Source organism: Hylobates moloch, unplaced genomic scaffold, assembly GCF_009828535.3.
Source record: "Hylobates moloch isolate HMO894 unplaced genomic scaffold, HMol_V3 SCAFFOLD_23, whole genome shotgun sequence".
NCBI classification, from domain to species: domain Eukaryota; kingdom Metazoa; phylum Chordata; class Mammalia; order Primates; family Hylobatidae; genus Hylobates; species Hylobates moloch.
The window spans coordinates 23,129,084-23,149,845 of record NW_026652298.1 but is presented as its reverse complement, the minus strand read 5'-3'; the positions used below and the strand labels follow the sequence as shown (position 1 = coordinate 23,149,845).

General features: G+C 41.0%; 1 long non-coding RNA gene across 1 annotated transcript in view; it reads left to right on the top strand.

Annotated features, from left to right (window-relative positions):
* The window catches only part of LOC131382369 (uncharacterized), a 51,048-nt gene extending 36,026 nt beyond the window's left edge, over positions 1-15,022 (top strand). The window contains exons 5-6 of the long non-coding RNA XR_009211782.1: positions 9,370-9,424; positions 13,492-15,022. This is a non-coding gene — a long non-coding RNA (uncharacterized LOC131382369). The remainder of the gene's footprint in view (positions 1-9,369; positions 9,425-13,491) is intronic.
* The last annotated feature ends 5,740 nt before the right edge of the window (positions 15,023-20,762 follow it).

Genomic DNA, 20,762 nt, shown 5'->3' with positions numbered 1-20,762 from the left:
ACAGCCGAATTCTACCAGAGGTACAAGGAGGAACTGGTACCATTCCTTCTGAAACTATTCCAATTGATAGAAAAAGAGGGAATCCTCCCTAACACATTTTATGAGGCCAGCATCATCCTGATACCAAAGCCTGGCAGAGACACAACCAAACAAGAGAATTTCAGACCAATATCCTTGATGAACATTGATGCAAAAATCCTCAATAAAATACTGGCAAACCGAATCCAGCAGCATATCAAAAAGCTTATCCACCATGATCAAGTGGGCTTCGTCCCTGGGATGCAAGGCTGGTTCAACATATGCAAATCAATAAATGTAATCCAGCATATAAACAGAACCAAAGACAAAAACCACATGATTATCTCAATAGATACAGAAAAGGCCTTCAACAAAATTCAACAACACTTCATGCTAAAAACTCTCAATAAATTAGGTATTGATGGGACGTATCTCAAAATAATAAGAGCTATCTATGACAAAGCCACAGCCAATATCATACTGAATGGGCAAAAACTGGAAGCATTCCCTTTGAAAACTGGCACAAGACAGGGATGCCCTCTCTCACCACTCCTATTCAACATAGTGTTGGAAGTTCTGGCCAGGGCAATCAGGTAGGAGAAGGAAATAAAGGGTATTCAATTAGGAAAAGAGGAAGTCAAATTGTCCCTGTTTGCAGATGACATGATTGTCTATCTAGAAAACCCCAGTGTCTCAGCCCAAAATCTCCTTAAGCTGATAAGCAACTTCAGCAAAGTCTCAGGATACAAAATCAATGTACAAAAATCACAAGCATTCTTATACACCAATCACAGACAAACAGAGAGCCAAATCATGAGTGAACTCCCATTCACAATTGCTTCAAAGAGAATCAAATACCTAGGAATCCAACTTACAAGGGACGTGAAGGACCTCTTCAAGGAGAACTACAACACTGCTCAATGAAATAAAAGAGGATACAAACAAATGGAAGAACATGCCATGCTCATGGGTTGGAAGAATCAATATCGTGAAAATGGCCATACTGCCCAAGGTAATTTATAGATTCAATGCCATCCCCATCAAGCTACCAATGACTTTCTTCACAGAATTGGAAAAAACTAAAGTTCATATGGGACCAAAAAAGAGCCCGCATTGCCAAGTCAATCCTAAGCCAAAAGAACAAAGCTGGAGGCATCATGCTACCTGACTTCAAACCATACTACAAGGCTACGTAACCAAAACAGCATGGTACTGGTACCAAAACAGAGATATAGATCAATGGAACAGAACAGAGCCCTCAGAAATGATGCCGCATATCTACAACTATCTGATCTTTGACAAACCTGACAAAAACAAGCAATAGGATAAGGATTCCCTATTTAATAAATGGTGCTGGGAAAACTGGCTAGCCATATGTAGAAAGCTGAAACTGGATCCCTTCCTTACACCTTATACAAAAATTAATTCAAGATAGATTAAAGACTTACATGTTAGACCTAAAACCATAAAAACCCTAGAAGAAAACCTAGGCAATACCATTCAGGACATAGGCATGGGCAAGGACTTCATGTCTAAAACACCAAAAGCAATGGCAACAAAAGCCAGAATAGACAAATGGGATCTAATTAAACTAAAGAGCTTCTGCCCAGCAAAAGAAACTACCATCAGAGTGAACAGGCAACCTACAAAATGGGAGAAAATTTTCGCAACCTACTTATCTGACAAAGGGCTAATATCCAGAATCTACAATGAACTCAAACAAATTTACAAGAAGAAAACAAACAACCACATCAAAAAGTGGACGAAGGACATGAATAGACACTTCTCAAAAGAAGACATTTATGCAGCCAAAAAATACATGAAAAAATGCTCATCATCACTGACCATCAGAGAAATGCAAATCAAAACCACAATGAGATACCATCTCACTCCAGTTAGAATGGCCATCATTAAAAAGTCAGGAAACAACAGGTGCTGGAGAGGATGTGGAGAAATAGGAACACTTTTACCCAGTTGGTGGGACTGTAAACTAGTTCAACCATTGTGGAAGTCAGTGTGGCGATTCCTCAGGGATCTAGAACTAGAAATACCATTTGACCCAGCCATCCCATTACTGGGTATATACCCAAAGGACTATAAATCATGCTGCTGTAAAGACACATGCACACGTATGTTTATTGCGGCACTATTCACAATAGCAAAGACTTGGAACCAACCGAAATGTCCAACAACGATAGACTGGATTAAGAAAATATGTCACATATACACCATGGAATACTATGCAGCCATAAAAAATGATGAGTTCATGTCCTTTGTAGGGACATGGATGAAACTGGAAACCATCATTCTTAGTAAACTATCGCAAGGACGAAAAACCAAACACCACATGTTCTCACTCATAGGTGGGAATTGAACAATGAGAACACATGGACACAGGAAGGGGAACATCACACTCCGGGGACTGTTGAGGGGTGGGGGGACGGGGGAGGGACAGCATTAGGAGATATACCTAATGCTAAATGACGAGTTAATGGGTGCAGCACACCAACACGGCACATGGATACATATGTAACAAACCTGCACATTGTACACATGTACCCTAAAACTTAAAGTATAATAATAATAAAAAAAATACAAATACACACATATGCACACACCCACACACACCTTGGATGTTTGCTTTTAATTAAGCTGACTTTTAACCATTGAGCTCCTTCAAAAAGATGTTTTTTAATCTCATTACCCTATTTCAGCTAGAACAAATTGCTGCTATTTCAGATGTACAGCCATTGATCTTCAGTTTGGCCTGGCTAGCAAAAAGGTGGCCTTGTTATGTAAATAAAGCCCCTTAGCAGTCAAAATAAAATTTTTTTCTCTCTTTTTATCGTTTTGCTGGCCATTTTTCTACTCCCACCACACTATCCTTTTTTTGTGTGTTTGGGAATTTAGCCACCTCAGAGGCCTCTTTCCTCATAATTTGGAACTTCCTTTGGATTTGATCGGGTTGGATAAAGTTGATCAAACCCACTGGGAAAAAAACCGAAACAACAACAGAAACAGAAACAGAAACAAACAACAATAAGAAAAAATGTTAAGCAAAACAAATGATTGCACAACTTATATGATTACTGAGTGTTCTAATGGTAAGGAGAAATTAAGACCAGCTGGTTGTTAATCTTAGCTTTATCCAAGACAAACCTCAATTCAGTTACTTACCTAGGGATGGATTTCAGGCTGAAGAACCTCTGTACCATCCTAGAAGCAGGAAAAACAAACAAACAAAAAAACGAAAAGAAAACCTCATCTCCTCTTTGGAAGTGAGCTCAAACTTCATAAAGGAATTACCTGCCTTCCATGACCATGGAAGAGAAAAAAAAAGAGTTGTAGAGCAAAATAAACTTTAGATTTCAACCAAATTTTGGGAGATCAGGAATTCTCTGGAACAGGTGCTCTCAGACCTCAGCAAATTGTCCTATTGGTTTGAGCCATAAAGTTAGCTCATGTTGGTACCAAGCACCAGTAGGGGATTTGTCAATAGTCAGGGGAACCTCCACTCAGAATCCCTTCTTGGTTACCAAAATGCAAACTCCAAAAAGCCAAGACAAGTCTCAGTTAATTTGGAAAGTTAATTTTGCCAAGGTTGATGACGTGCCCATGACACAGTCTCAGGAGGTCCTGACAACATGCGCCCAAGTTGTTTAGAGCATAGTTTGGTTTTATACATATTAGGGACACAAGAGACATCAGTCAACATATATAAGATGAACATTGGTTCGGTCTGGAAAGGCAGGACAACTCAAAGCTGGAAGGGGGTTACCAGGTCATAGGTAGATAAGAGACAAATGTTTGCATTCTTTTGAGTTTCTAATTAGCCTCTCCAAAGGAGGCAATCAGATATGCTTTTTTTTTTTTTTTTTTTTTGAGACGGAGTCTCACTTTGTCACCCAGGCTGGGTGCAGTGGTGCGATCTCGGCTCACTGCAAGCTCCACCTCCTTGGTTCATGCCATTCTCCTCCCTCAGTCTCCTGAGTAGCTGGGATTACAGGCGCCCGCCACTACCCCCGGCTAATTTTTTGTATTTTTAGTAGAGACGGGGTTTCACCGTGTTAGCCATGTTAGTCTCGATCTCCTGACCTCATGATCTGCCTGCCTCAGCCTCCCAAAGTGCTGGGATTACAGGCATGAGCCACCACCCCTGGCCCAGATATGCATTTATCTCAGTAAGCAGAGGGATGACTTTGAATAGAATAGGAGGCAGGTTTGCCCTAAGCGGTTCCCAGCTTGACTTTTCACTTTAGCTTAGTGATTGTAGGGGCACAAGATATTTTTCTTTCACATTTCCTTCATGTTTGAAGAATATTTTCACCAGACATACTATTCTAGGGGAAAAGTTTTTTTTCCTTCAGCACTTTAAATATGTCATGCCACTCTCTCCTGGCCTGTAAGGTTTCAACTGAGAAGTTTGCAGCCACACGTACTGGAGCTCCTTTGCATGTTATTTCTTTTGTCTTCCTGCTTTTGCGATCCTTTCTTTACACTTGGACTTTGAGAATTTGATTATTAAGTGTCTTGAGTTAGTCTTATTTGGTTTAAATCTGCTTTGTGTTCTATAACCTTCTTATACTTGAATATTGATATATTTTTGTAGGTTTGTAAGTAATTAAGCTCTCTATTATTAACCCTTTGAATAAACTTTTTACCCTGATCTATCTCCTCTTTAAGGCCAGTAACTTGTAGATTTGCCCTTCGGAGGCTGTTTTCTAGATCTTGTAGGTGTGCTTCGATTTTTTATAATTTTTTCTTTGTCTCCTCTGACTGTGTATTTTCAAATAGACTGTCTCTAAGCTTGCTAATTCTTTCTTCTGCTTGATCAGTTCTGCTGTTGAGAGACTGATAACATTCTTCAGCATTACAACTGACCTTTTCAGCTCCAGAATTTCTGCTTGAATTTTTAAATTATTTCACTCTCTTTGTTAAATTTATATAATACGATTCTGAATTCCTTCTGTATGTTATCTTGAATTTCACTGAGCTTTCTCAAAACAGCTATATTAAATTCTGCCTGAAAGGTCACATGTCTCTGTCTCTCCAGGATTGGTCATGGGTGCCTGCTTTAGTTGGTTTGGTGAGACCATGTTTTCCTGGATGGTCTTGATTCTGTGGATGTTTTTCAATATCTGGGCATTTAAGACTTTGGTATTTATTGTAGTCTTTGCAGTCTGGGTTTGTTTGTACCTGTCTTTCTTGGGAAGGCTTTCCAAGTATTCAAAGGAAATTAAGTATTGTGATCTAATTGTCTGGTCACTGCAGCAATATCTGCATTAGGGGGCACCCCAAACCTAGTAACACTGTGGTTCTTGCAGACTCATAGAAGTACCACCTTGCTGGTCTTAGGTAAGATTCAAGAGAATTCCCTGGATTCGTAGTCAAAGACCCTTATTCTTATCCTTTACTTTCTCCCAAACAAATGGAGTCCCTCGCTCCATGTTGAGTTGCCCGTAGCTGGGGGAGGGGTGACACAAGCACTCCTGTGGCCACCACCACTGGGACGGTGCTTGGTCAGACCCGGTGTCAGCACAGCACTGGATCTTGCCCAAGGTCCGCGATAAACACTGCCTAGCTACTGCCAATGTTTACTCAAAATTCAGTCATCAGGTGGCAAATCCAGCCAGGCTTATGTCCTTCCCTTCAGGGTGGTGAGCACTCCCTTGGCCCGGGGTGGGTCCAGAAATGCTGTCCAGGGGCCAGGGCCTGGAGTCAGGATCCCTAGGAATCTCCTTGGTGCTCTATCTATTTTCATGCAGCTGAGCTGGCACCGAAGCCACAGGAGAAAGTCCTTCCCACTCTTCCCTCTCCTTTCTTCAAGCAGAGGAGTAACTCTCTCCATGGCCACCACCATGCCAAGCTGTGGCAAGCACTGCCTGGCTGCACAAAAGGCTCAAGGGCTCTTCAATCAGCTTGTGGTAAATGCTACCAGGCCTGGGTCTCTCCCTTCAGGGCTGTGGACTCCCCTCTGGCATAGGGTGGGTCTGGAAATGCCATCCAGAAATCGAGAACCCCAGGAACCTGCTTGGTTCTCCACCTCACTGTGACCAAGCTGGTACCCAAGCAGCAAAACAAAGCCCCCTTTACTCTTCCCTCCCCTTTCCTCAAGCAGAAGGAGTTTCTCCCCGTGGCCACCACAGCTGGGAAAGGGATGGGTCACACCTGAAGTCGGCATGGCACAGTCTTACCTAAGGCCGGAGGCAAGTACTGCCTGGTTACCGCTGATGTTTATTCAAGACCCAAGGGCTCTTTAATCAGCAGGTGATGAATCCTGCAGAACTGGGTCCTTCCCTTCAAGGCAGAGGGTTCCGTTCTGGCCCAGGGTATGAAGAAATTTTGATGACATTTTGCCTTGTGCCTGGCATGTGAAGACATGAGCACTTGCACATTGCTAATTGAAGTAAAAATTGGTATAGCTTGTGTGCAAAGTAATCTGGGGAGTACTTATTAAAATAAAAAAAAATGCACATGTAGAGGTTTCTACTTCAGGTCAAGAAGGAATATCTGGTACTCTATTTACCTTCACATCTTAGCTGTAAATCTGGATCAAATATATAAAACAATAATTTTCAAGGCACTGACCATCAGGCAGCAAAGAACAGTGATCTGGAAGACACAGGAAACAAGAAAGGTAAATCCTTTGAGTGTCCCAGCTCACTGCATGAAAACAGAGTACGTGCTTTACACAGGAAGGAGAAACCCAGATAGAGCCCAGTGGTCTCCTTGAGTTGAGGAATGTTGGAATTTGGGGAGGCAAAAGTAGGTAGAATTTGCAGGCTGAGTACCAGAGAGAAGGAAGTAGAGAGAGAGAGAGCCTAGAGATCTGCAGCGGAGTCCCAAGTTTAACTGAGTCCTGATCAGTGCAAACATGTGAGGAAGTCCTGAGTAGAGGAAAGAATCGTGATCATACCTGTGACACATTTTAGAAATGTGTCCTCTGATGCATGTGCACCCAGGGGCACACAGTATGGTTGTGCTCATTTCTTGAGTGCCTTTGGCCAAGGAGCTGAAATCCAGTCTGGGCTCTCTTTTCTAGCTGCATATCCTGTCCCTGAGGCAGGGATGTAAAGAGCTTAGAGAAAGTAACCTTTCTAAAATTCACACAGAGATGCTATCTACCCACCAAACTGTGAGAATGCAAGATTACTTCTGCTCAGATTGGGCACCTTTCTCCAATTTTCACAAAGACTGGTCACCCTATCACATATTTCAGCCCACCTTGGATCTCAGCCACATTGCGGCGGACAGTTTCACGGTTGCTCAGGCTCGCATCAGCTGACAGTAGTCTTTCTTGAGCTTTCCCTAGGGTGAAATTCAGTGTGGAAGTGTGGGAGAACTAATGCATCTAGGAGCAACCTGGATAAATGCTTCAGTCTTTTGTCCTTCACTGAACAATTCTGGGTGTTCCATATAGTTCTTGGGGGTTCCAGACAACTTGTAAAACCCATCTTCTTCTTGGCTTCTCCTTCCTTGCTGTCTCACTGTCCCTACTCCTTCACTCCTGTTTCCTGGAATCACCTCTGAATAAACTAACTGTACCTAAGTCCTTGTCTCAGTGTCTGCAGGGCAGGAAGTGGAGTGAAGAGTTACTCAACACAGCACTGATGGACTAGCAGTGGCCTTGCCTTCATGTGGGCAAAATGATACATCACAGTGTCATTCACAATAGCAAAAGGTGGTCATCAATAGGTGACTAGTTAAATAGATGTGGTCCATCCATGCAGTGGAATACTGTGCAACTTTAAAAGGTGGGCAAGTCCTCTATGGGCTGGTATAAAAAAAGCTCCAAGATATATTATTTGAAAATAATCCAGAAAATTTATATAGTATATATTGTGTAAAATAGGAAGAAATATAATACATATTACCTTGTATATGCATGAAGAAACTTTGGAAAGATACATAAATCATTAGCTGTTATTATTCATTTTTGTGGGGAACTGGACATATTGGGGTGGTGGTGAGAGGAAGACAATTTCTTGTATAGATATACATACGCAAACATATAAAACATATATATAGCATGATACCATTCTAAAATTTACATGTGTAGATATAATATCCTTCCTTAATCCTACATTTCTTTCCTACACTACCCTCCTTCCTCCATTTCATAGACAAAGTTCATGAAAGGGCTTCATTTTATTTTCTAATGTGGTATACTCTTTTTTTTTTTTTTTGAGTCAGAGTCTCACTCTGTTGCCCAGGCTGGAGTGCAGTGGCACAATCTTGGCTCACTGCAGCCTTCATCTCCCCAGTTCAAGCAATTCTGTGCCTCAGCCTCTTGAGTAGCTGGGACTACAGGTGTCCACCACTGCACCCAGCTAATTTTTGTATTTTTAATAGAGACAGGGTTTCACCATGTTGGCCAGGCTGGTCTTGAACTCCTGACCTCAGGTGATCTGCCTGCCTCGGCCTCCCAAAGTGCTGGGATTGCAGGTGTGAGCCACCTCGTCTGGCCAACTCTTTTTTTTGGGGGGGGGTGGGACAAGGTCTCACTCTGTTGCCCAGGCTGGAGTACAGTGGCACAATCAGATCTCACTGTAACTTTTAACTCCTGGGCTCGAGAAATCCTCCCATCTCAGCCTCCTGAGTAGCTAGGATTACAGGTGTACGCCACTGTACCTGGCTATTTTGTAAAAATTATTTTTAGTAGAGATGGGTTGCTCTATGTTGCCCAAGCTGGTCTTGAACTCCCAGGTTCAAGTGATCCTCCTGCCCCTGCCTCCCAAGTAGCTAGGACTATAGGCAGGTCCTAGCTAGGACCTAGGACTATAGGACTATCACGCCTGGCTAAGTTTCAGAACAGTATAATATAGTATGCTCCCATTTCTAAATTTAAAAATGGCATGTATCTAATTTATGTATACACAACTGTTATTGGCATTTGTCTGTGATTGAAATGAATTATGAGAGGCTCTCACTTTCTAAGTAATATTTTCTATAATAACTGAATTTTTTTTATAGACCTAACGCTGAGCTGCCACTAAGCTTTGAAGCTCATTTATTATCTCACATTCTATAGGTCAGACATCTGCATTAGACTCAACTGCATTCTCCCTTTGGGGTCTCATAAGTCTAAAATCAAACCATTAACCATGGTTGAGCTCTTATCTGTAGTGTATAATACTATTCCAAGCTTGTTCAATGTGAAAGAATTCAATCCCTTGGGGTTGTAGGAATGGGGTTCTGGCTTTCCTTCTGGCTGCCAACTGAGGCCATTCTCAGCTTCTAAGGCCTGCCTGCCATTCTCTGTCATGTGGCTCTTTATATAACATGGACTTTGCTTCTTTAAGACTAGCAGGGGTGTTTGCTGCAGCTTAAGATCTCTCTGCTTTCTTCCAGCTCTGTTGGACCTTCTTTCAAAAAGGCTTGTCTGATCTACTCAGATTCATGCAAGGTAATTTCCGTCTTGATGAACTCAAAGTCAACTGCTTAGGAGTCTTAATTACATTGGAAAAATTAATTGTGCCATATTATGATAACATTGTCATGGAATGGTATCCCATAATATTCACAGATTCTTCTTGCACTTAAAGGTTTATACAAAGCATGTATGCTAGAGGGCAGAAACATTGGGATCATCTCAGAATTCTGCCTTTCATAGTTTATCCTCTGTCTGTTCCTAGTGCTTTACTTCCCTCTCAGATCAGGTCTCCAGTCACTAGACCTGAAGTTTTTCATGTTACATGGAATAAGGACTATGTTCATAGGCTATTTTGTTTCTACCTACTGGGATCAACTAACCATCATCAAAGGTTCTTGTAGGTCAGAACATTTTGATACCACTTCCTCCCTGATGCACAGATAGTGAACACCTTGTGTTTGACTATTAAGTGCTGCCACTTGACCTGTGCTACTCTGGGATCCATTATCCTCATTGAATCAAGAAACCAATCTCAACAGTACCATCTTCTATCTTTCTAACTGACCTACAAAGGATAACACCTCCTTTTCTGTGATGCTTGTGCTCCCCTCACTAATCTACTTCTCAGTGCCTTATTAAATTGCGTATCCTCTGGGTCCTCTCAGTGGATGAAGAGGGAAAATGCAGGGATTAATTTTATACATGATAATTTACTTCAACAAATTTCTCCAATCCTTTGAATGCTTTCACTTACATTATCTCAGGGTGGTTCCGGCATCTCAACCTCATTAAATGTAGGCCAGACTTCAGTTGAAATTTTAGTCAACAAATCCAGTGAACTGTTAAAGCAACTTGTAGTAGTATGAGCTAATTTATTAAATCCAGAATCAATGGTCAGTACACCAATATCAATATAGTTAGCCTTACCCAGTGTTACATTTTGTTCTTGTCAAATGCCCTTAGAACTCATTCACATGCATATTCACTGGGTTTCTGCCAACATAAAACAGCAAAATTTTGCAATTACTTTGGAGAGTAAGCTGTTTCTTCTTGTGTCAAGCTTTCAATTTGTCTTTCCCATACAATCTGAAATCTAACGCCAGGGTGGGTCTTGTGGCAACAAGTAGTGGGAGCAGATCTTGAGGAGAATGGACATCCCTTGCCAGGCAACTGCTTCAGATAGAATTATTACAGGTTATTCAGCAAGGAAATGAACGTCTACTCAAAGGACAGCAAGCTAAGAGGCTATGGATTAATAATAGTTGTATAATTTCATATATCAGAACTGAAAAAGCCAAGAATAAATAAAGTTATTTTTATTTTACTTAACTTTTTAAGAGACAGGATCTTGCATTGTTCCCCAGACTAGAGTGCAGTGGTTTATCATAGCTCGCTACAGCCTTGACCTTCTGGGCTCAAGCGATCCTCCCACCACAGCCTCCTGAGTAGCTAGGACCACAAGCATGCACAACCATGCTGGACTAATTTTTACATTTTTTTTGTAGAGATGGGATCTTGCTATGTTGTTCAAGCTGGTTTCGAACTCCTAGACTCAAACGATCCTCTCGTGTGAGCCACAGTGCCCAGGCCAAAAAGGTTTTAGTAGTGAGTCAGTAACTTACCAGAATGGCTCAAGGTTTCAAGAACCAGACAGGGTATTCCTATTTTTTTGTTGCTGTTGTTTGTTTTGGTTTATCCTAGGGTGCTAACTCTTCCCCTGAATGTAAAACATTCTGTCCACGCTTTTCCATGATGGAAGCAGGACAGTGTCAGTGTTGCTTCCAATAGACAAAATTTTTTGACATTTTTATTGTTAACATGCAGCTCAGGAGAACCTACTATTCTTTAGTTTTCTTCCTTTTATTTACCTTCTTTCTCAACAAAACAAACAAAAAAAGATTCTTGTTTGTTGGTAAAAAAGCTAATGTTATCTAAATAATAAAGGAAAGAAAGTAGTAGTGCCATGGAAAGAGGGAAAATAAAATTTATTCAGAGCTAAGCCTGAAGAAAGTGTTTGGAAATTAAGTGTGTGGGAAGTTCTGAACTTTCCCATGAGGCAAGAAATTCCAGAGAGGAGAGAGTTAACAGTCAATATGCATTATGCATTGGGTCCTATAATTTTCTTCAAGCATCTGGAGCAAATAATGGAATCTCTTATTAATTATGTTTGGGTACTTAAGTGGCTTTTTAAAAGCATGACTCTGGGTTTATACTAGATGATGTGGGCCCCTGGATTTTTTTTAGAGTTGCACAATTTTCCTTTGTTCACAGGTGTGTTAACTCTAAGCTGGGTTTTCACTTACTTAGACTATTTGTATTCCTGCCTGTAATTTTCCAAAACAGATTATTGCGCATTCACCTGTTATAACTACAGACTGTCACTTCTCATATGAATTACAGCTCTTTGGAAATTAACAAAATGGCTTTGCAAACAATATCTTAGATGAGGCAGGCAGGGCAGCTGGTAGCTACTCTGATGACGCCACTACAATTATATTGTGACCTCTGCTTCAGGTTCTTTCTCAATGCTGCAGTCAAGGTGTCAGCTGGGTTTAGTCATTCTGAGGCTTGGCTGGGAGGAGCTACTTCCAAGCACACTTGTAGTTGTTGGCAAGATTTGAGTTATCTCCAACTGTTGGTTTGAGGCCTCAGTTCCCCAGAACTGTTGGCAGGAGGCTTCCCTCAATTCCTTGTCATATGGGCATCTCCATAGAGCATTTCACAATGTAACATTGGTGTTATCAAAGTGAGCCAACCAAGAGAGCAAGAGATAGTGCTGGCAGGATAGAAGTCTAATCATGAAAATGACATACCTTTGTTTTTGCCATATCTTATCCATAGAAACAAGTCACACTCAAGGAGGTTCAGCCCATACTCAAAAGGAGGACATTTATGAGTACCAGGAGTTGGGGATTATTGAGGGTCATCTTTTTTTTTTGAGACAGGGTCTTGCTCTGTTGCTCAGGCTGGAGTGTAGTGGCATGATCACAGCTCACTGCAGCCTGAACCCCCAGGCTCAAGTGATTCTCCCACCTCAGCCTCCCAAATAGCTCGGACTACAGGCACGTGCCACCATGCCTAGCTAATATTTTAATTTTTTGTAGAGAGAAGGTCTCACTATGTTGCCAGGACTGTTCTCAAACTCCTGAGCTCAAGCAACCCTCCTGCCTCGGCCTCCCAAAGTGCTGGGATTACAGGCATGAGTCACCATGTCTGGCTGTTGAGGGTAATCTTAAAAGTCTGCCTACCACAGTGGGTATGGAGAAAGAGCACAAAGAAGAGGCCATTAATGAGTAGGGAGGAGCCCAGGGAATTCCAGTTGTTGATGATGCTTTTTGTCATATGTCAATGGTAATTGATAGAAATTTTTACTGATTATAGATAATAATGAACTGATAGAGTAAGAAGAGGAAACCTAAATATCAGGTTGCATCTCACAAAAATAATATTGATCCCTAGAACTTATGTGAATTACTCCCATTGATGCCTAATTATGAAGATGCCTAAAAATGAGTTTAATTATAATGCAGATGTGACAAATACTTTCATTACAGGTGTTATTTTATTGCCACCATATCTATGGATGTCAATAATGAGACCGTTTCTAGAATTGTAAGGCTCTGCTTATCTAATTTGGTGTATAACATAAAGCCACATTTCTTTTAACATTCAAAAAGTTCTCTTCTCACTATAGTTCTTTGCAATGTCCAACAGCCTATCCAAATAAATAAATAATTGGATAATTATTATCTCACAGGGTATACCCAGTTAAAATTCTGATTTCCATTTCCTTATAAGGAGAAAATCAGAAATTTGGATTAGCCTTTTACGGCTTCTGCTTTTATTTGTGCTCCAGGAAACCTCTCCCATGATTAGTTTATAAAAATATTTTTCTATATTTTCTTCTAACATATTTACAGTATTTTTTAAAAGCTTTTGCATATGAATGTAACTTGCGTGCATATATATTAGATGAAATAGATCTGTTGGGGAGGTGAGATAAGTACTTTTCTTTATTCCTGATATGTCCTTCCCCGTGTAGATGGCTTTGCTAGTATAATACTCCCAACTCTTTCTGTCCCTCCTTTGCTCTTTTCCAGAAAAGAAGGGATGACCTAATAGATTGGCAGGATTGGGAAGCAAAAACTGGCCATGATCAGCTCAGCAACACCCTCTGCCTCTTGAAAGGAAGCATAAATTCTGCCCTTCCCTTCTCCTCCACTCATATGTTGATTGGAGGGTGGGGTAAATGTGGAGGGGTTGAGGGGGAAGGGCGCTACAGTATTCCAGTGCTGACTGGAAAGTCCTTTTAATTCTTGAGTTCTGTATTTGGAATTCTATTTCTATGACTTGGGGCAAGCTGCTTAACTTCTCTGAACCTCTTTCCTCATCTGTAAAATCAGATGATTTACCTAGCAGGATTATTGTAAGGTTGAATATATGTAAAGCAACTGGCATATTTCTGTTCAATAAATAGTGTTTGTAGCAGTATCTTAGAATATTCCTGCTAAATGTCTTCAGAATTTTATGTAATCTGGCTGTTTGATAGCTTTCAACAAATGACACCTCTCCTCTGCTTCAACTTCTTCAAGACTTTCCATACAGTGGGAGCCTCAGAGCGTGAGTATAAGCTGTGTTTAACGTGCAGGTTCAAGCAAATCCTACTCTGGTGGGGCAGAGGACCTTGAGAAATTGAAGTTCTTGGAAAATAACTCATCTTCAACCTAAGGGATTAGGGCACCTTAGCTTCGTCTGAAAAGATTGAGCCTGCTGGATTGATCAGCAATTTCCACATCAGCAGGAAATGTGCTGACCTTACTTTTTCTAAGGATTTGCAGAAAACTGGCGAAGAAAAAAAGTGTGCTACTTTACCTCCAATACCACTCTGAAATCTATGAAATATAACAAGGGTGAAGTGACAGTTGGGGGCTGTCAAAGACAGAGGATATGCCAAACTGTGGTTGGGGGAGATCTATGCAGTCAACACCAGGAGCCTGAGAAGGCTTCAGAAATCTAGGGTGGAGCCCACACAGTGACAGGCAACGTCAAACAGTGGCCTAGGATCCTGCAGCCAACAGCAGAGACAGATAAAGAGAACAGTGAGGTTTGCAAGGATTGCTGGCTGCCAGAAGTGTGAAGATGCCAGGAAGGTCCTGCCCAGAATCCCAGAGCCTGCGTTGTCCTCACAACCCCTGATCCTGGACTTCTGGTGCCTCCAGAACTGGGGGAGAGTAAATGTCTGTTGTTAAGCCACCGTCTGTGGCACTGTGTCAAAGGACACCAGTGACTTCCTTTATTATTTCAAAGGGATTTTAACTGATGGTGGGGGGTATCATTCACACAATTTGCCAGAAGGAGCTAAGTGGAAGACTCCTGCTTGGCTGTGCTCCTAGCTGGTGTGACTTGGAGAAGGTGAGTTCCACCATTAGCAGGCACCAAATAAAGATACAAGTACAAATAAGCACATCACTGCCACTTCTTTTATCATGCAATAAATCTGACCTGTGAACTTCACACAAACTGTACAAATCTAAGGTGCAATGGCAACTTGGACACCTGCCTTCATTTTGATCTGGAAAATGTTGAAATCAAAAAATATACATTGCTTATTCTCTTAATCAGCTTTTCCATTTTTAGGCCACAGTCTCCTAAATTGATGATAAAAATTAATAAAATGATGATTTTTCCATGATGATAAAATCATTATGGAATGCTTGCTAAAAATTCAAATCGTTGAGCATTTCTCCTGAGTGATTAGTTCTTGTTAGTTGACATATCAGAACTAATTATACATTTTTAAGTGCTTTACCAAAATACGAAAGTTGGTGCCATAACTGGGGTGGGTCATGCAAGCTGCACTGATAGAAGGCACCAGGAACCCACTGAAAGGACTCAAGAAAAATACCATTTCTCTCTACCTCCCTCTCTCAAAGACTCAAAATTACCTTCACTTGTGTGATATCTTAACATGGAAAGATGGGGAGAGGGAATGTCTCTCACCCCTCTGTCTCACAACAGGATTGTTCACTATTTTCTACATCTTTTGTTGGCTAATGTATCAAAAAGCTACTTGGCATTTCTGCATTGGTTCCTTAAATCCCCATTTCGTTCAAACTCAGGACACTTGATTGTCACAGCACCTCTCCCTAAATAGAGGGATATATGTTATGGTGTCTACGAGTAGATCTAAGCCAGAACAAATAGAAACTGAATCTGCATTGTCATCAGGATCTATTGCTCAAACCAGAAAGTTCTCTGATGTATTTAATTTGACCAAGATCCATTTTAAAGCAGTGGTACCCAAAACTTGGTTGAGAAGACCAACAAATAACCCCCAGTTCTTCCTATCTTCACCCTACCATCTCCTACAGAAGCATCTTTGTCCTGTATCTAATGGTGTCTGCATCCCTGGTGAGTAGAGGTAGGGGCCTATTTGTGTCATGCTTAAGTTAACAGGACTTAAATGTTCTCCAACTTTAGTTGTGCCCAAGAATATGTGGAGAGAATTGTTTAATATGTAGATTCCTGCATCACACCCCAGATGTTGATTTAGTAGGTCTAGGAAGAGGCCTGAGTTATTTGAATTTGTAACAGAGCATCCCCATTGATTTTTGTGCACAGGATCTCACTTAGAGAAATAGTGGCATGAAAATCTGTAGGTAGATGGCTTAGTTCATTTTCTGTCTTTATAACAGAATGCCTGAGACTGGGTAATTTATAAAGAAGAGAAGCTAATTTGGTTTGCAATTCTGGAGGCTGAGAAGTCCAAGGGCATGGCAGCAGCTTCTGGCAAGGGCTTTCATACTGCATCATAACATGGTAGAAAAGCAGAAGAGCAGGCAAGCATATGGTAAAGAGGGGAGTCAAAGCAGGCAATGTGACCTGCTTTATGAAAACTCACTCTCAAGACCTAACGCTGTCCTGCAAGAACTTCACGAATCCCTTTATGAGAGTGGAACCCTCAAACACCTCCCATGAGGCTATACCTTCCAACACTGCCATATTGAATAAGTAAGTTTCCAATGCGTGAACACTTTGGGGACACACTCAGACCATGACAGGAGATAAACAAATGACCAGATGAGAGTTTTAGGAACATAATTCTGAAGGCAGAGTAAGAAAGATTGGAATTAAGAAGAATTTGGGGCTGGCGTGGTAGCTCACACCTGTAATCCCAACACTTTAGGAGTCTGAGGTAGGTGGATTATTTGAGGTCAGGAGTTTGAGACCAGCCTGGCCAACATGGTGAAACCCCACCTCTACTAAAAATATAAAAATTAGTCAGGTGTGGTGGCAGGTGCCTGTAGTCCCAGCTACTCGGAAGGCTGAGGCAAGATAATTACTTAAACCTGGGAAGCAGAGGGTGCAGGTGAGCTGAGATCGTGCCACTGCACTCTAGCCTGGGGGACAGAGCAAGACTCTGTCTCAAAAAACAAAAAAACCAACAACAACAAAAAAGAAGACTTTGGGGCCTGGCACCAAGGCTCATACCTGTAAGCCCAACGCTTTGGGAGGCTGAAGCAGGAGGATTGCTTGAGTCCAGGAGTTTGAGACCAGCCAAGGCAACAAAGAGAGATCAAGGCAACAAAGAGAGATCAAGGCAACAAAGTTAGATCCCATCTCTACAAAAAATGAAAAAGCCAGCCAGTATGGTGGTGAGTGCCTGTGGTCTCAACTACATGGGAGGCTGGGGCAGGAGGATCACTTGAGCCCAGGAGGTTGAGGCTGCAGTGAGCCATGTTCACACCATTGCATTCCAGCCTGGGCAACAGAGCAAGACCCTGTCTCAAAAAAACAAGACGAAGAAGATGATGACTTTGGAAAGCCATTGCAGTATGGTTTCAAACTTTTGCTCATGACCAACTGTAAGAAAGTATACTTTATATTTTAGTAATACACACATATAAAAACTGAAACAATAAGCTTTCTCAAACAGCATTTTTATATTATTAGTTGCATTCTGCATTTCTGTTCTTTTCTATTTTCAGCAGTTGTTCCACCATACGGAACTTTGTCCTGTAAGGCACTTTTGCTTGATGTCTTTACAAGTTCATGTGACCCAGACTACTTGAGCTTTTTTCAGACTTTACCACGGACCTTTATATTTAACCTTTATTGAATTGGACAATACTCATCTTAGTTTAGTAGCTGTTCTGAAATTGGCCCACCATTCTGTCCAGTGAATATTTCTTGGCTATTTTAGAGCTTTCCTCTTCTCAGGGCTACTAGAAACTCCATTGTTTTCCTCTTCTTCCTCCTATATACACCCTGAGACCAGACAGGTCTGTGGCTGTGCCTATCTTCACCAACTTGTGTTTTGAGGTTTGTAGAGAGACCTTGTCACCTGGCTGTGTTGCAAATGTTGCCAGTGAGTTTTTGGTTTTAACATCTAGTTTCTCTGTTTTTATGTAGGCGTTTGTAGAGACTGAAAAACTGTGCTACTGTCACTGCTATCACCTTGCTTTTCTCTATTATATTACCACGATCTATGCATTTTTTAGCCTATATATATGTATAATTGTTTTTTGAGACGGGGTCTTGCTGTGTCACCTGGGCTTGGGTGCAGCAGTGCGATCTCGGCTTACTACAACCTCCGCCTCCCAGGTTCAAGTGATTCTCCTGCCTCAGCCTCCCAAGTAGCTGGGATTACAGGTGTGCACCACTGTGCCTGGGTAATTTTTGTATTTTTAGTAGAGATGGGGTTTCACCATGTTGGCCAGGCTGGTCTCGAACTCCTGACCTCAAGTGATCTGCCTGCCTTGGCCTCCCAAAGTGCTGGGATTATAGGCATGAGCCACTGGTGGCTCCTGGCCTAGGCAATATATTTTGAGTAGCTTTGTCTTTTTTTTTTTTTCCTGAAGGTTATATAAATGGGTATGTTCTTCCATACCTTCCTTTTGGCTGAACTTTATGTTTTCAAGTCACTTATATTGATACAACTGTAGTTAATTTATTTTAGCTGTTGTATTATATTAACATATCAGAATTTATTATTTATTCTTCTGTTAAAAAAATTTTCCAGTTTTTGTTAATAAAAAAGACTCTGGTGAATATTCTGAACTTGTCTCCTAATGTGCCTGTGTAAAAGCTTCCAAGGGAATATATCTAGGTATATGTAAGTGTGGAATGATGTTACTTTTAATTTCAATTTACATTTTACTCATTGAAAATAAAGTTGAACACCCTCTCGTGTATTTACTCACTATTCATACTTCCTCTTGTGAGAAATGCCTGTTCATAATCTTTGCCCATTTTTTTATTGGATTGTTTGATTTCTTACTGATTTAGAAGAGTTCTTTATATAACCTAAATATTAATTTCCTGGTTATATGTTCTGCAATATTTTCTGCCAGTTTATGCATTGCCCTTTTTACTCTCTCCTTGTCTTTTCAAAGAACACAATTCTTGCTGGGCGTGGTGGCTCACTCTTGTAATCCCACAGATTTGGGAGATGGAGGCGGGCAGGTCACTTGAGGTCAGGAGTTTGAAACCAGCCTGGTCAACATGGCAAAACCCCATCTCTACTAAAAATACAAAAATTAGCTGGGTGTGGTGGCACACGCCTGTAATCCCAGCTACTTGGGAGGCTGAGGCACAAGAATTGCTTAAACTCAGTGGACACAGGCTGCAGTAAGATCATGCCATTGCACTCCAGCCTAGGTGACAGAGAGAGACTCCATCTCAAACAACAACAATAACAAATAACACAATTCTTAATTTCTATGGAGCAAAGTTTATCAATAATTTCTTCAAGAATTTTGTTTTTTGTGTCTTGTTTATGAAATCCTTCTCTATCTTGAGATTATATAAAGATGTTTTGTATTTTCTTCCAAATTTTAAAAAATTTGACTTTTTCATTGATCCGTCTGGAATTGAGTTTGTGTACAGTTTGAGGTATGTATCCAGAATCAATTTTTCATACACAAATAACTAATGGTTCCAACATTGTGTCTTAAATATTTCCTACTTTCCCTATTAATCTACATTGCCAAGCATTTTCATATATGCATAGATCTGTTTATGGGGTCCCCATTACCTTTCAGTGAGCTATCTGTCTATCCCTGATCCAGTATATCATGATATTTTAACCAAAAGAGCTTTAAAATATATTTTAATGTCTGATAGGACAAGTCCTCCCTTCCCCTAACTCACATTTGCTGACTCCCCAACATACTGCCTCAAAAATTCCTCAATAATGTTCTATGTTCTCCCGTCATAAGCCAAATTGGAACAACATAGTCCTAGATTGCAAGACCGGGTTTACCTAACTTGTGTGGAGCTCAGCCCAGCACCACATGTTGATAGCCATAAACAGGTATTTGTTTCATAGGTGTGCATGGGAATGCTAATACTATTACCTAGGCTTCATGGATTTTTTGCTATGGGGAAAACATTTTCATAAATGTTAATTGATCATGGAGAACTGTCTATGAAAATTGCAAGGAAATGATCAATCATATCTAATTTGTAGATAGAGAAATTGAGGCACAGAGAGATTAAAGTGTCTATGATAATAGGGTTAAAAAGTAATGAGGCTAAAGAGCCCAGAGTGCCTGACTCTCAGGCCATCCCCTTCTTAAAACTGGATAATGTTGAGAGAGTCTCCACCTATGTCGTAAAGGTGAGAATGCAAACTAATTTTAGGAATGTGTTACCAGCTTTCTAGGAAAAGAGCTGCTTTTGTTAGGATTCAAGTTTTGGTGGGAATAGGAGAGGTTGCAGTCATAGTTTCTTTATCTACTTCTACAGACAAGTTAGGAGCTTCTTTCTCTCAGTCATCAGCTATCAGCCATCATCTACCTAGGACCAGAACCTCCAGTGAAAGTGAGATGAGATAGGTAATGCAGCAAGTCAAAGGGAAAGATGGCAAAGATCTATGGGGGAGCAGGCTTGAATGATGAAGGGAAACCTACTCTTGGTTAAGTGAGCAATGACTGAGCTGCAGTTATCTTAGGATAAGAACTCTGGATTCTATAAATCTATGTGTCCCAATGATTTTGCTTTATTCTTTTCTTCTTATGCTCCCACCCTAGCCCACCCCTCCTGCTCCCTCTCCTCTGTTACTCTCTGCTTCTATGCCTAGAGACTTCTGTTCCTGAAAGATGCCATTCTACGCAAGTTCTTCCTTTTTGCTTTTGGAGGTTTTCACACTGTGCTGGTACTATTGCTTCAGATCTTTCATGAGGTTCTTCATGATAATGCCCATTATGTTGTGTAGTAACAACTCTTGTCTATGTTTATAGCAGGCTAAATGAGGAAATGCCAGCTGTACTTTATCTTAAGTGTTTACATACACACCCATGCATGTAACAAATTACTTAATCACAGGAGAGATTTTGTTTGAAGACCTACGGCTTTTTTTTTGCTAAGT